The sequence below is a fragment of the Mastomys coucha genome, chromosome X (assembly GCF_008632895.1).
Source record: "Mastomys coucha isolate ucsf_1 chromosome X, UCSF_Mcou_1, whole genome shotgun sequence".
Lineage (NCBI taxonomy): Eukaryota > Metazoa > Chordata > Mammalia > Rodentia > Muridae > Mastomys > Mastomys coucha.
In genome coordinates this window covers 163048598-163063342 of record NC_045030.1, presented here as the reverse complement: position 1 = coordinate 163063342, position 14745 = coordinate 163048598, and the positions used below count along the sequence as shown (strand labels likewise).

Genomic DNA, 14745 nt, shown 5'->3' with positions numbered 1-14745 from the left:
AGAACTCACACTATTTTTGCAGATGTTATTAGTATATTGGTAACTATATTTACTTAGTTTTCAATAGTGGATTTCTTCTCTCATTATTCTTAAAAAAATGTAAGCTAATCCAAGAGTTGTCTCATTCTATAATATTGTACCCTACACATATATCTGAATAAACTTTCCCTACCACTTACTAATCTGCTACTCAGTTCTCAACTTCAAGTATCTCCACTAAGGGAAAGTTTATGTAATTAACAAAGAGGTGGTTTTTCTTTATTATAGGACATTTTAGACTATTTGCTTTTGTTATACAGCACAGGAGAAGATATTGGCAAGTAAAACTCAGTGGGAAATCTTGTATTTTTCAGAATCTTAAACCTTGATGGATTTGGAGTTGAATGATGACATCAAACAATACATCACCCAAAAGCCTTATTTTCAATGCGATTTACCCATATCCAGAGGCATCAATCTTTAATTATTCATTATTTAAAACTAACCATTGATGCTCTCCTCTAAGCAATGAGCAGGTTGGAGGTCAGATACTTTGATGTGATCAATTCAACACTGTCCCTTTTTTGGCATGACTTCGAACAAGTTTATGGAGCATTCCTCTGAAGTGCTCACACATAGGTAAACAGGGATAAGCCTGAAGAAGTATCATCTTGAATGTGAACCTCTCAGGGCTTGGCTAAGAACACACTGGGTAAACCTCAGTTTTGGAAATTCTTACTCAGGGGCAAATTACAATTTCAGAGAGTAATATTGAACAAACGGATTTTGAAATTTCATCATTAAATCAAGCAGAAGACTACGTTGATAAATAATAATATTGGTTTTAATAGAACAGATAGTTCAAAATATGAATAACTTTTATCATGAGGATATAGACAAAATTCCCAGGTAGGCTGTTCCAGATCAGAAAGATCATACCACAATGGTTAAGTAGGGCATGGGAGCCAGGTTTTTGGGTCAAGAAGACAGAAACAATAAGTTCAAATATGGCTGTGCTATTCCATAAGATACTTCTCCTTTCATTGCATAGAAGAGCTTTCCTAATGGGAACAACCAGCAACAATCAAATGTGAACACAATAGTAGGTACATATCACACAATTGTTTATTAAATACATGGAGAGTCGAAAAGGTTAAGTCAACCTAAATCTTTCTGTTACAAAAGTACAAAACACGTTTAATTGGCATGAACTCATATTTCTGGTAACCTAATGATAAAGAACAACAGAAACAAAAGAACCCCATATCATTATTAGTAATATCTCTTGGGGAGGAGGATTTTTCATTGTAGGAATTTTTATAGATTCCCATAGACAAATGTTTCATAATTTAACATGAAAGCTTCTATAGTTATTATAGAATAGTTTGACAAAGTTTATACTCATTTTTTCCTTGGCAAGGATTATTTTTTAAAGACCACCTACATGGAATGATGTTCAAATCTTCACAGCCAATCAATAATAGGGATAATAAAAACAATCAAGTCAGAGAGCAATACATTAAAAATCATCCTAAGACTCCAGAGGTACACAAATAGCAGAGTGAAAGACCTTGGGGTTCATACTTTGCTATAGTCTTTCAGCATCGTGAAAGCATTTGTCAGGACAATGCTTGGAAAGTACATAACACATTATGCCATTTGATGATTGGAGAAAATGTTCGTACATCCCATCCCCTCAACTTTCCATGGCTCTGCCCACTTTCCTATATAAAAAGAGTACATGCTAACTTTAGATTTACCCAGAAACTCTTGGAGCTATTCACTTTTCAGTAGTCTATTTTTTTTTAGAAGTTTCAGTATTTTGTTTCTCAGTCTTGATATAAGTTCTTGGAGAGCAAGAAATATAGAAAATTTCTAGTCTTCCCTTTAGTTCAGTCTTACTTGTCATAGAACTGTAACATTTCACTGTGAATCATATCCTACTGATGGCCAGGACTCCACATGAATTTTTCACAAGAAAGTGAAACAAATTTCAACTCATCATGATAGGAATAACCCACCATTCTTCTGCCCCAACTTTGGAAATGTAGAAATAATTCTCATAGGAAACACATAACATAAAACTATAATTGGTAGTATAAAAAAGCTGTCAGGAATAAGAATTGAAACTATGGGCCCTGGAGCAAGAATATGTGCCCTCAAATCTTTCCCCTTGCAAATTTGAAACCTAGGACAAATCTAATTTTTAAAATGAAAATATGATGATGACAACAACATAGGTACCTATCTAAAAGGATTGATATGAAGATTCATTGTATTATGCTTGGAATAAAGCAATACATTGAATAAATATGTTATTATTAATTCTATCAGTGTCTTCACAGATGGATTTTGAGTTACAAGAGAGAAACACTTTCTAGGCAGTGCTATAGCACTAGCTCTTATGACAGCATACATATTACTTCTTAGTCATCCATTTTCTTTCCCTCCCAATTATTCACCTGAATTATTTTGTACTATAATATTTTCCTCTCAGCTATTCTGTCAAAGTATTATATGAAATATCTCTCAAAGTCTTTCTTTTCTTCTCAGCAGAATCTGAGAAGCCACCACACTCTTAACCTTGCTCCAATACTGCAGCTTAGCCAGCCTCCATCTACAAAAGTCTGTCAGTGAACTTTCTAATATGGTAACATGGCACTTTCACTTCTTGCAATATTTCCCTACCTACATTTAAAATGCGTGACATTAAAAATAATGAACCCCACAAAGATAGGTGTGCTTAAATGTCTGAATCTTTGGTGTCAAAATGGGATACTCTGCTCTATCTGTCTGGTAGTCTTGATGTAATAATTTTTATAAGAGAAGGAGGGAAGATGAAGAATGAGAAAAATAATTTGATGGAACAAAGCTCCAAGAGATACAGGACCAGAAAACAATGGATGCTGGTGACATTCAGATGCAGAGAAAATAATCTAAATTCTAATTCAACATTTCCGGAAGGAACACTACTATGACAGTGTTTCATCTTTATTTTACTCCTATTGTGAGCTTTAGAATGTCAGGAATATAATAAATTCATGGCTTTTTTTTAACATTTTTGATATATTTTTCCTAATTGGTTGATATGCAAAGCAATTGGTAAGCATGTGGAAATAAACTAATGACAATACTATAAATATAACAGATTATCAGGACATTCAGTAATCATTTTTCTCTAGTAGTCTGACATGATTTTGTTTTTTGTGAAGTAGTAGCTTCAAATGGGAGCAGTGGATACAGAAGAAAGTGAGGCTGAGTTAAGACAGAGCTCTCTATATAGAACTCTCTATACAGAGTATACATATATGTATCCCAGTGTCTATGTGGACTGGTGCCATTCACCAGTTTCCTAGCTGAATCCCAGGTACACATGATAGAAAGCCAAGTCAACCTCTCATTTCTACATGTCAGTCTAATATATTGATTCTTTAAAACCTATAGGGAGCTGCAAGGGTTTGAAACCCCCAAGAGATTCCAGAGACTAAACCACCAACCAAAGAGCACACATGGAAAGACCCATGGCTCCAGCCACAAATGTAGCAGAGGATGGCCTAGTTGGTCATCAATGGGAGGAGAGACCCTTGGTCTTGTGAAGGCTCTATACCCCAGTGTAGGGGAATGGCAGGGTGGGAACACCTTCTTAGACACACGGGAAGAGGGGATGTGACAGGGGATTTCTGGGGGTGGGGTGGGGGGTGGACCAGGAAAGCTGATAACATTTGAAATGTAAATAACTAAAATATCCAATAAAAAATAAAAATTAAATAAAAAGATAATAAAAAGCTATACTGTTTCTTCCTTGAAACTTGAAAAGCAGGGTTTTGTTATGTTTTTTCTTTCATTAGTTTTAAAGACACATTCTTATTCTTTTGTTCAGGATGGACTGATGAACTCATACTGTAGGCCTCAAACTTAGGGCAATCTTACTTCCTCAGCCTCCTGAGTTTGCTTTATGAATCACCACACTTAGCTCCAAAGCACTTTTTTATGCAAAATTATGTATAGGGACTATCTTGTCCATAGTTAAATATATCTGCTCACAGAGAATTTCAAGGTTCAGAACAAGCAGGAGGGTATCTGAAATAAGCTAAGCAGTGTAGAAAGACCTGAGTGGTAAGAGCAACAGAGAAATAAGCTCAAAAAGAGCATTGGTGGAAGAGGTGATGATGAATCCTCATTTGCTCCCTTAGTAATCACATGGCAAAATCCACTCCATTCTTAAGTTCTCAAGGACTAAATTCCCTCATTTTTAAAATGGGCATTACATCCAGTTTTTAATGTTGTTGAGAAGAGTAGGTGGTAAAGGACTCAGGTACGTGGTAGATCCAAGAAATTTTATATATTTACCTATTATAATTCCCATTTTATTGTAAGTATAATCACAAATTACATATTCTTAAGATACATCCTAACATTTTAATGAAAAAAATCATCTAACATGAAACATGATATTATAAAGAAAAATGTAAAAGAATAATTTATAGGCTGTAAAGATTATTCTTACAAAAAAATGGTCTTTGTTTCCCCAACTTGTGCAATGGTCAGATTGATTCAGAAGAAATCTCTTTTTTAATTATTTAAATGTCCATCAATGAGAACAACACACAGAGGGTCCCAGGCTATGTGAGAAGATTATTGATTAGCTTTGCTTCTAGGTTCTAAGTAGCCAGTGTTATAATTTAATGTATCAATAATTCAGAAGAATTAGTATTTTCTGTTGTTACTGAAAACACATTTGCAATTGAGACACGTGAATGGGCAAAAATCATTTGAACATCAAGAGATGGTCTTTCTGCCCCTGGCCTTGGCTACCTCTGCAGCAAGCTCCACCAAAACAATGTCTTCATGTCTCACAGCAAATACGGGTTGCCTTGGTGACGACAGACACTCAATAATATATGCCAGATGAATGAGAATCTCAGAAGGTGGTAGTGAAAAATGACCAGCCAAAGTATTTTAAAATATCAACCTGGAAAGAAAATCAATTCTAATAAGCTCCATGTTCTCAGGCTCAAATATGATGAAAGTAAATAGTCTTTCAAAGTGGAATGAGCAGAGAATAGTGGATGACATTGATCAAAACCTGCAAAGCTCCAAGGCATCCTCACAGTCCACAGATAAATTGATTTACTGTTATCACATGCCCCAGCCCCTCCCCAAAGTAACTGTCAGCATTCTCTAAACAGCTCCTAAAGGTAGAAGAGAAAACTATTTGGTTGAACTAACGTTTTCAGTTGATAGAAGACGGAAAGCCTGAAACTGAAAAGAAATTGAATTACTTTTGGCAAATCATTAGCTCATTTTAGAGAGACTATATTTTTAAGTTTTCCCATTAATATGGGTGCAGAAAAATTTATTTAGATATATACTTTTGAAAACCCTGAATGTTATTAAAATGACATGTATTTTCAATTTTGAAAATAATCAGGTCATCTTAATACTGCAATTTAATTAGAAAAAAATCCTATAGACCTAGTTTCTAACTGAAGTCCAAGTTGTGGACCTACATAATAAGTGGAGGGATCAAGTGATCAGTATTTCAAAGTAAGCAGAGTCAACTAGAATGATAATTAACTGCATTATACATACACACACACAGACACACACACACTAAGTTTATAAAGAAACATTGAACACCAGAACATTTCATAAAGCAATGGTTTTAGTTTGATTTTAATAAGCAGGGAGAAATGCAGGAGGCCCTTATATTAGTCAGCAGCTAAAATTTTTCAAAGAATCAACAACAAAAATGTTTATGCTGTCCTTCCTGAAGGTGGGGGAGGGGTGGACAGAGATTTCAGGAATTTGGTTGAAGCTACTAGGAGAGGCTTCTAGACTAACTGGCCAGTACTTTCTTCTCTATACACATCCTCAAACTCTGAATATACACCTCAGTATATTGCTTGTGGAAAACTTTGGTTCAAACAAAATAACCGTATTTTTGAACTCTTTACATTCAAGTATCTCAGGAGGAGGAACTAAAAGGATATATGTGTATCCATCCATGCATTGAGACAGTGTTTACAAGTAGTATAAATGTATATTTGCATCTTCATACAAGTAACAAAATTAACTCCAAAAAATAACATAGTGGAATCAAGGATTAATATTAGTTGGCAAATTAGGCTGTATGTGCAGCAGAATCTTGGAAAATGTTGAAGGGGTGTGCTACCTCCTCCTTCTGAATGTAATGGCAGGTTGCTCATTTCTTCTTTCCAGTGAGCACAGATCTATGTGTAATAAATATAAAATAGGATGTTCTGCACAGAAAGGCCAAATTTCATTCCCCCCCACACTTTTTCTGGGAATGTTCTACCCTGTTCTCATTCTGTCTGGAACTTACTCTTGGCAGTACTTGGGTTATTAGCCACTATTCTGGCCCACATAGCTCTAGTTACAAATGTAACAAAACACACAAGGGTGAAATTCATTTTCCCAAGAACATAAATAGTTGAGAATTTTCTCAAAGGGTTTGATCCCCCACCACCAATTTCTATAGCGTTATACTCCCAAACTGTTCAAATTTAAATAAAAAGGCTTTAAAATGTGATTATTTGCCAATAAGTGAATTCCAGTATAGGCCTTAGTGATTTCATGTGTACCCATTTTGTTTCAATCCAGTACTCAAAAGTGATGCTAATCAAGTTTGGGAGAAGTGAAATTGTTCTCTGGCCACAAGCCCTTTGTGCAGTGAACAGCGACTTTCTCCTACACTAGGCAGAGACAATGCAGGATGTCCCCAGAATCACTAACCAACTTCCTTCCTTAGGACCCCACCCCCCACCCCCCATCCCGCACAGCACTTCAAAAGGCAACCGTATGCAATAGCTTCCTAGTATAGTAGGAAAAAAATGCCTTACCAGTGTCTCCAATGTGGATGGAAGAAAATCCCTAGTTGCTGGAGGCCAAGCAACTCGGCCACTTGACTGGGGGGACTAGAAGAGCTGAAATCGTCCTTCCCTGTTTGCTTTCATCCCAGCGACCTCTCCCAGGATTTTTCTCACAAAGCCCTCTTCTAATTCTCTAATCCTCTCACAAGAAGAAGCAGCACACACACCAAATGACTTCTGCAGTAGCAGCTCTCCGGGGGTTGGGGGGGGCGGAGAGAAGAGGAGGGTTCTCTTGCTTCTGATTTCTGCCAGGCCAGTCCTCTGAGTCCTCGAACCCAGCCCTTTGCACCCTTTTGTGAGCAGATCACACAGCAAGAGCTAGTACGGGAATATGACAGGCTAAGACAGGCGACAGGCATGCAGGTGAGCCCAGGCTCCCTTCTGTGGCTGCCAGAAGCTCTGCTGTCTCCCAGGGAACGCCTTAGCTTTAAACTTCCTCTGAATTTTATAGCTCCATGTTTCCTTCCTGAACAGAAAGAGTTCCAAGGAGTTATGGAGCAACCAGCTAGGATCTGCCTACATTGGGCTGGACCAAAAAGAATCCTTGGCAATGTATTATGACTATTAGTTTTTAATTCATCCTCAAACTGGAAATGAACTGAAAATAGCAAGGGAAAGTAGAATATCAAACACAGAAGTATAAATTTATCACCAAATATACTCAGGAATACTAAATTTTACAAAAAGTATTTTTTTTAAAAACAGGCTTTTAAAATATTAAAGAATCTCAAACTGCTAAGTTTTAAGGCATGGTCTTTTGTCAAAAACAAAGACAAAAAGTTTACCTGATAATCCCAGGACAGGGGCCACACTTATATTATTAAATTATATTTATACTATAAATTCAAATATCTATATAACTTAAAGGAAATATACTACAGACATTTTTTTTTTTTTTTTACTTTTTAAAAGAGAAGTCTTACCTTTTTTACTACATCATTTAAAACTGCGAAGCGAATAAATCACAGAGGAGACAAGCAGATGGCACAGTTCTACATTTCAGAGCGAAAGGTGTTTGGAGTCATTATTCCTAAGGAGCACGCTGTGCTTGTGCCCATGTTGGGCAGCGTGCCACTGGGCCTTTGAAATGAAATGAATCGCCTTCACACCAGCAGCCTCACTACAGACTGACACTTCAGTATGCCGAAACTGAGGCATGCTGCCTCTTTCCAAAGTGACCCTACACAGAATCAGAGGTGACAGTTTGATGAATGAGTTTCCCAAGAGAGAAAGCAATCTGTGACATCACAGTTCTGGCTGTACCCTCACCCCAAGTCCCAATCCTGCCTCATCTCCTTGAAAAGGAAAAAAAATCCTCTGCTTAATAACAATGCCAACTGAAGAGTAAAACTAAGCATGAAGTGCAAAGATATAACTTATCTGTCTTAAACTTCATTTTTCTGACTCTTCTTTGCTAGGGAAATGGAAGGAGGTCAAGATATGAATTGAGCAGAACATTCAGATAAAACAAAGCATCACAGAATACAATATTCTAAAAGTTTGTAATCTGAGAGCAGAATAATAATTACCTTCAAAAGGGACATTTTATTTATTTATTTATTTATTTATTTTTATTAGATATTTTCTTTATTTACATTTCAAATGATATCTCCTTTCCCAGTTTCCTCTCCGGAAAAAAAATAAAAAAACTGTTCCCTCGCCCCTCTCTCCTCCCCCTGCTCACCAACCCACCCTCTCCCACTTCCTGGCCCTGGCATTCCCCTACACTGGGGCATATAACCTTCCCAGGACCAAGGGCCTCTCCTCACGTTGATGACTGACTAGTCCATCCTCTGCCACATATGCAGCTGGAGCCATGAGTCCCACCATGTGTACTCTTTGGTGCAATTTTTAACCATTTAGTTTTTGTATTAGTACTGAACACTTGTCCACTGATACTACTGCCATTTGTAACATGCAATTTAGCAGGTGTTACAGTTAAATTAGATGCAAGCAGCTGCAAAGATAAATTATTTGAATAAAAGTTCAGACTTACTGGAACTCATTGAATATCACATTGATTTTTTTAAGATTAGAAATGGTTTCCTAGTCTGTCATGGTGGCGCAAGCTTGTCATTCCAGTGTTCAGGAGGTAAAGACAGGAGAATCAGGAGTTCAACTGGGCTACAAATAAGGTTCAGCCTGAGCTATATTAGAGTTCATCTAGAAATAAAAAAAAACAAGAAAAATTAGAGAAGGAAATAAAGGGAGAAAAATCCTATGCAGTATTGTATAATGAGTAGCTCGTACATTAATCTTGGCCATGTGGCTCTGCTGCATGTCTTATTTTTTCATTGTATATCACACTGGTGTTAACATTTAAAATGACACTCAGCAAATTCATTTGAACTTCTGATGCAAACTTTTTTTGGCAAAGAAAATATATAATAGTTTTTAAACTTTCACCACTGTCTTTATTATCCTCTTTAAAGTTTTCATTTTAAAATTATATCTCAGTTTACTTATTTTGCATGTACATGTGTGGGGACACTCATGCTATGACATGTATATGAATATCAGAGTAGAGCTTTCAGGAATTCATTGTCCTCTTCTACCAGGTGGGTCCCAGGGTTCAAACTCAGGTTGTCTTGATTGGCAGCAAGTACCTTTTCATGAAAATTACCAGCCTGACCTTTTATTACTTCATCTAATATTCATCCCAGATATTCAGCACATGGAGGATATGAAAAAAATCTAGCTATTTATGTCTACTACAAATATCTGCATCTGTATTTCCATTTATAATTCTATATCTATATTTTATTTATTTATAGTCAATAAATCTATTGGCAAATAATTAATTTTTTCTTGGTCAGAAAACAGAATAGTCAAATAAAAAATTACTGAAGACAGATGACCAATCTCCATCATGTGTAATTAGTATTGAAACTTTGCAAAGTCTATCGCTCAAAAAAAAAAAAATAGATAAAGATCGTAAGTCAGGAGACAAAGCATTTGTCAAAAACTCATTTTAATTAAAAAAAGTCAATAGAAATTGCATCTTTTCTCACATAACAGTAGAGTAAGAGTAAAAGTTTGAATCTCTTCATCATTAGTGAGGTTCTATAGAAACAGGGCCTCTTACAGGTGGGTTGCTGATAGAATGTGATCACAGTCTGGATCAAATTTGCATATGCCTGGACCCTTCTGCTATTGATCCTACTTTCTAGAGAATTATTCCACAAAAATACTGCTACAATCATAAAATGTCACATGTTCAAGTAATATAAAGGAAACCATTCAAGTGCCAGCAGCAAATTCACAAATCTGTGACACAGCTATATAATAAGGTACTATGATACTGCAAAAAAAAAAATGAATGCCATATATCCATGTACTAATATGTATATAGATGCCTGGGAAAAGAAAATCAAGTGCCCATCAAAGGTATGGGGATTAGGGGTACAAGGAAGGTACAAAGATTAGCGGGGGGGGGGAACAGAAATGAGAAGAGAGGAGGGGAGGGAGAGAGAGAGAGGGAGAGAAAGAACTAAAGGATATATGATATAATAAAGAATTTCTCATAAAGGGAAAGAGTAAATGAAATGGAAATAGCAGAAACACACATAGCATTTTCTGTGTTTTACTTAGCCTTGTATATCAGGGCTCAAGGCTTAGCACACTAGAGCCCTATGCATTTTTTAAGTAGATGTTTACTAGAATACAGATATGCCCATTCATTCATAGACAGCAGTGACTACTTATGACTACAATGACATAGGTGGGCATGAAGAGATGTCTTGATATTAAAAAGGCTATGCTCACAACCAAAATCCAATGGCAAAGGTATATAGTTGTGGTAGTTGACCAGATGGTTCACAAAACTGAGTCCATTTACCATTTGGCCCTTACAGAAAAGATTTATTTACTCTTCCTCTGGGTGGTACCATTTTAGCATAACGTAAGTGACAAACTTAGGGGAAAGGGTGGGCTTCTCTGATTTCTACTTTCAAAGGGCTAGACTTGAGATAATAATACAACATTTGTTTTCAAGCTCTGGCTGTCTCTGCCTTATGTCTTCATTTTCTTGGACGCACTTTACCAATAGAGTGATTTTAAAAACAATGCGGATCTCTTTATCTTGTATTGAAGATTAGAAGAAACAGTGAACACAAATGGGCAAGCATTTTGTAAGCTACAATGTCCACATTAAGATATTAGTATTGTTAATATAATGACATGAACAGATAGTAACACACACATAAGCACTTGACATTAGAATAGCCAGAGCATTTTAAATTTGGCTCTAAGTAACATAAAAACATTGCCTTTTAACTTTGTTTTGTTTTGTTTTGTTTATTAGATGTTTTCTTTATTTACAATATCTCCTTTCCCAGGTTCCCCTCCAAAAGAAAAAAGAAAAAGAAAAGAAAATAATAAAATAAAATAAAATAAACCAAAAAATAAAACAATCCCGTTCCCTCCCCCCCTTCCCCTGCTCATCAACCCACCCTCTCCTGCTTACTGGCCCTGGCATTCCCCTACACTGGGGCATAGAACCTTCACAGGGCCAAGGTCCTCTCCTTTTGACTTGTCATTATTAGGTAATAAATATATCAGTTAACCCAGTTCTTGGCTGTTCTCTGCAACCAGTTGAGACGTTTGCATCTCATTATTTGACAGTATGGATTGAGTCAACCCTTACACAAAACAATGTCTTTAGACTCCAGTAGAATTATCTAGCCTGTCATGGTGGTACAAACCTGTAAATCCAGCACTAGGGAAGTGGAGGAAGAAGATCCAGGGGTTCAAGGACAGCTTCAGCTACATGAGTTCAGGTCACCTAGAACTACATGAGTTCAGGCCAGCTTGAGCTACATGAGATTCTGTCTCAAACACACATATTAATGTGTGTACATGTGTACACGTGTATACACATACACAGTTATAAGTGGAAATTCAGATGAAACAATGGTTGACAACTTTGAAAATGTAAAGAGTGTTAACTCTCAATTATTATTGAAGTAAATTATAATTATCTCATATCTAATTTATGATATATTTGATTAAATTTCTTATTCCCTTAGGAAATCTTTAAGAAAGATGTTTATTTTATTTCTCGCAGGTTTATAAAAAATAAAAGGATTAATGTGATTTATAGTTATTTTTTATTTTAAAAATATTGATAAACTGTCATAAGGAAAAAGAAAAGAATTGTCTGATCTGTAAAAAGCACATGGGAAGTTTCTAGATGTGAAGAGACTTTTAAGTTCTAGCAGTTTAAATTCATCAGTAAGAGTTATTGTACCATGAAGTGAGGGCTATTAAGTGGCCAGGCCTATCCAAGGGTTGTCTGGGATAGAATCAAAGCTGAATTAAGACACTTTCAAAATCCATATCTGCATGATCATGTTTGTCATTTGAAATGGAATGCAATATATTTTATGATTGTTAAATTCTTTTTTTCACAGTGTTTTTTTTTTAATATGCAGGGGCCTGTCATTTTCATTATTGAGTTTATAAAGATGTATTTTGCAAAACCATTTTAGGTATACTATAACTTTTTTTTGTTCTCTTCCTTTCTTTTTTGAGCTAGACTCTCACCTTATAGCCTATGTTAACTTCAAAATTGCAATCCTCCATTACTTCCAGTTTCCTAAAGCAGCATGATTACAAGAATGTATCACTATTCTTTGCATATATATGTGTATTTGTGGTATGTATGCATGTACACATGCATGTTTATATATATGGGTGCATGCACATGCATGTACAACTGCTCATGTGCCCCTGTATATACATTTTAGAGGGTGAAATCAGAATGTCTTTATCAGTTAATGTCCATCATAACTTTTTTGAGGCAAAATCTTTTGCTGAACCCAAAACTTGCTATTGGAATATTTTAGCTAATCTGATTGCCAAAGAATGTATTGCCATAGTTTGTAGAAGCTAGGTTTGATTCTTCCTCACAGAAGAATGCTCCCAGAAATAGACTCAAAATATATTTACAAATAACTTGGCCATATAGTTAGGCTCTTCTCTGAGTAGCTCATAACTTAAAATATCCCATTTCTTTTAACCTACATTCTGCCATGTGGTTATCTGTGCTTAGGTACCTTGTATCTGTCTCATCACATGTTTCTGGGCAAATCTTCCTGTGCTTGACTCTATGTCATAATTCCTTCTACCTCCTAGATGTTCTATTTCCTGCCTTAGCCATAGGCCATCCAATTTATTATTGACATGTTCTGTATTCATACAGAAATAAGATACTCTCTCAACAATACTTAGCATTTCATATTAGTGCATAAGATCCAAACTCTAGATCAGCTACTTAGGCAGAAAGCATTTTATCAACTGAGCCACCTCCTTAACCCTTTAAGTGTAACTTTCTAAATCATATGTCTCTAGACTATTTAACTACATTAAGTTGAACTACTAAAACTCACATCAATATTCCCTAAGATGTGCATAGTCTTCAGACTGCATTTCTATTTCTAAAAAAATTAATACTGAGAAAACAGTGTTCTATATACTGTTGTGCCTAGAACTGTATAATCTAGTGATATTTTATAACCAAAAGCACAAGAACAAAAAATAAAACATTTTATAGTAATATATTTCTAAAAATAAATAATTGCCTACAAAAACGTGGTATGGTCACTCAAAGACACATTGCTGATATTGTTGTCCATGATTGTGTAACAAACTGTGAGGACACCTAATGACTTAACAAGCTGCCTGGATTTTGGAAAGCTTCAGTGGATACAGCTGCTTGTGCTCTATGTTTTGTTGACTGCTGTAGTTGAAAATCTAGACACTGGAGTTATCTGAAGAGCTGCTCTTCACATGCTGACAGTTGATACTGGCTTTTGCCTGAGAATTCAGCTGAGACTGTCAGGCTTTTCCATAGCATGCTGGCTAGGTTCCTGGAATGAGAGTCCCATAGGATGGCTAGGAAGGAACTACATCATCTTTTATAATCTCTTTTGGAAGTCATCTGGTGTTCTATCTGCCAAACTGAGGTGCTCACAAAATTTCACTGAGGTCCGAGGAAAGGTGACATAGATAATATTCTATCTCGTGGTGGGTATGGCAGGATTTGAAAAGTATATGGGGTGAATGTGAAGTTTTAATGCCACTTTTTTGAAAGTTTATCTATAATAATTATACCACCATTTATAAAGTGACATAGCAAGCTGAGCATAGTCACACATACCTGTAATCACAGGCTTCTGTTTAAGACCAGCCTAGGCTATATATCAAGTGCTTTGATCTCAATAACACCAAAACAGGGCTGAGGAGATGGCTCAGCAAATAAAGTGTCCAGTACATAGGCCTGAGGACACAAGTTCATATCCCTAGCACAAAGGTAAAACCCAGGTATGGCGGGAGAATTATTACATACCCATAATCCCAATGCTATGGTGGGAGAATTCCTGGAGTTCAATAGCTAACCAAACCAGCCTATCAGTGAGCTCTAGGTTCAATGACATACACTATCTCATAAAATAAAGTGGATACAAATTAAGAGACACCTGGTATTAATCTCTTGCCTCTACAATTCATGTGTACACACACATGAATCTACATGCAGATGTGTATATACCCATACTAATATGTATATATACTACACTACACACACTTACATACACACACACACACATACACACACACACACACACACAAATTGGGTAAAATTATAGACATTCAAATAATAGTAAATTCTTAGTGGGCACATAAGCAAACATGCTGCCAAAAGTTCTAGAAGTAACTTTTGCTTTTAACATACTTAGCAAGCATGTGTTGAATTCAGATTTTGTGGTTACATTTATGTTTAAAACATTCTATGAGAGGCTACATCAAAATGTTAATATTGTTATTAGTTCTATAAAATGTTGGAATTGATTTATTTGTAGGTTTTTTTTTTTTT

At 36.0% G+C, this 14745-nt stretch overlaps 1 protein-coding gene across 3 annotated transcripts in view; it reads right to left on the bottom strand.

Annotated features, from left to right (window-relative positions):
- Positions 1 to 14745, bottom strand: part of Mid1 (midline 1) — a 363560-nt gene that overhangs the window by 205452 nt on the left and 143363 nt on the right. The window contains exon 1 of one of the 3 annotated variants that reach the window (XM_031371515.1): positions 7040 to 7089. The exons of 1 other annotated variant lie outside the window; for it this stretch is intronic. The gene's annotated coding sequence lies outside the window, so the exon portion shown is untranslated. Of the gene's footprint in view, positions 1 to 6842; positions 6999 to 7039; positions 7090 to 14745 lie in introns of those variants that run through there. One more of the 3 variants, XM_031371507.1, reaches the window with a different exon arrangement.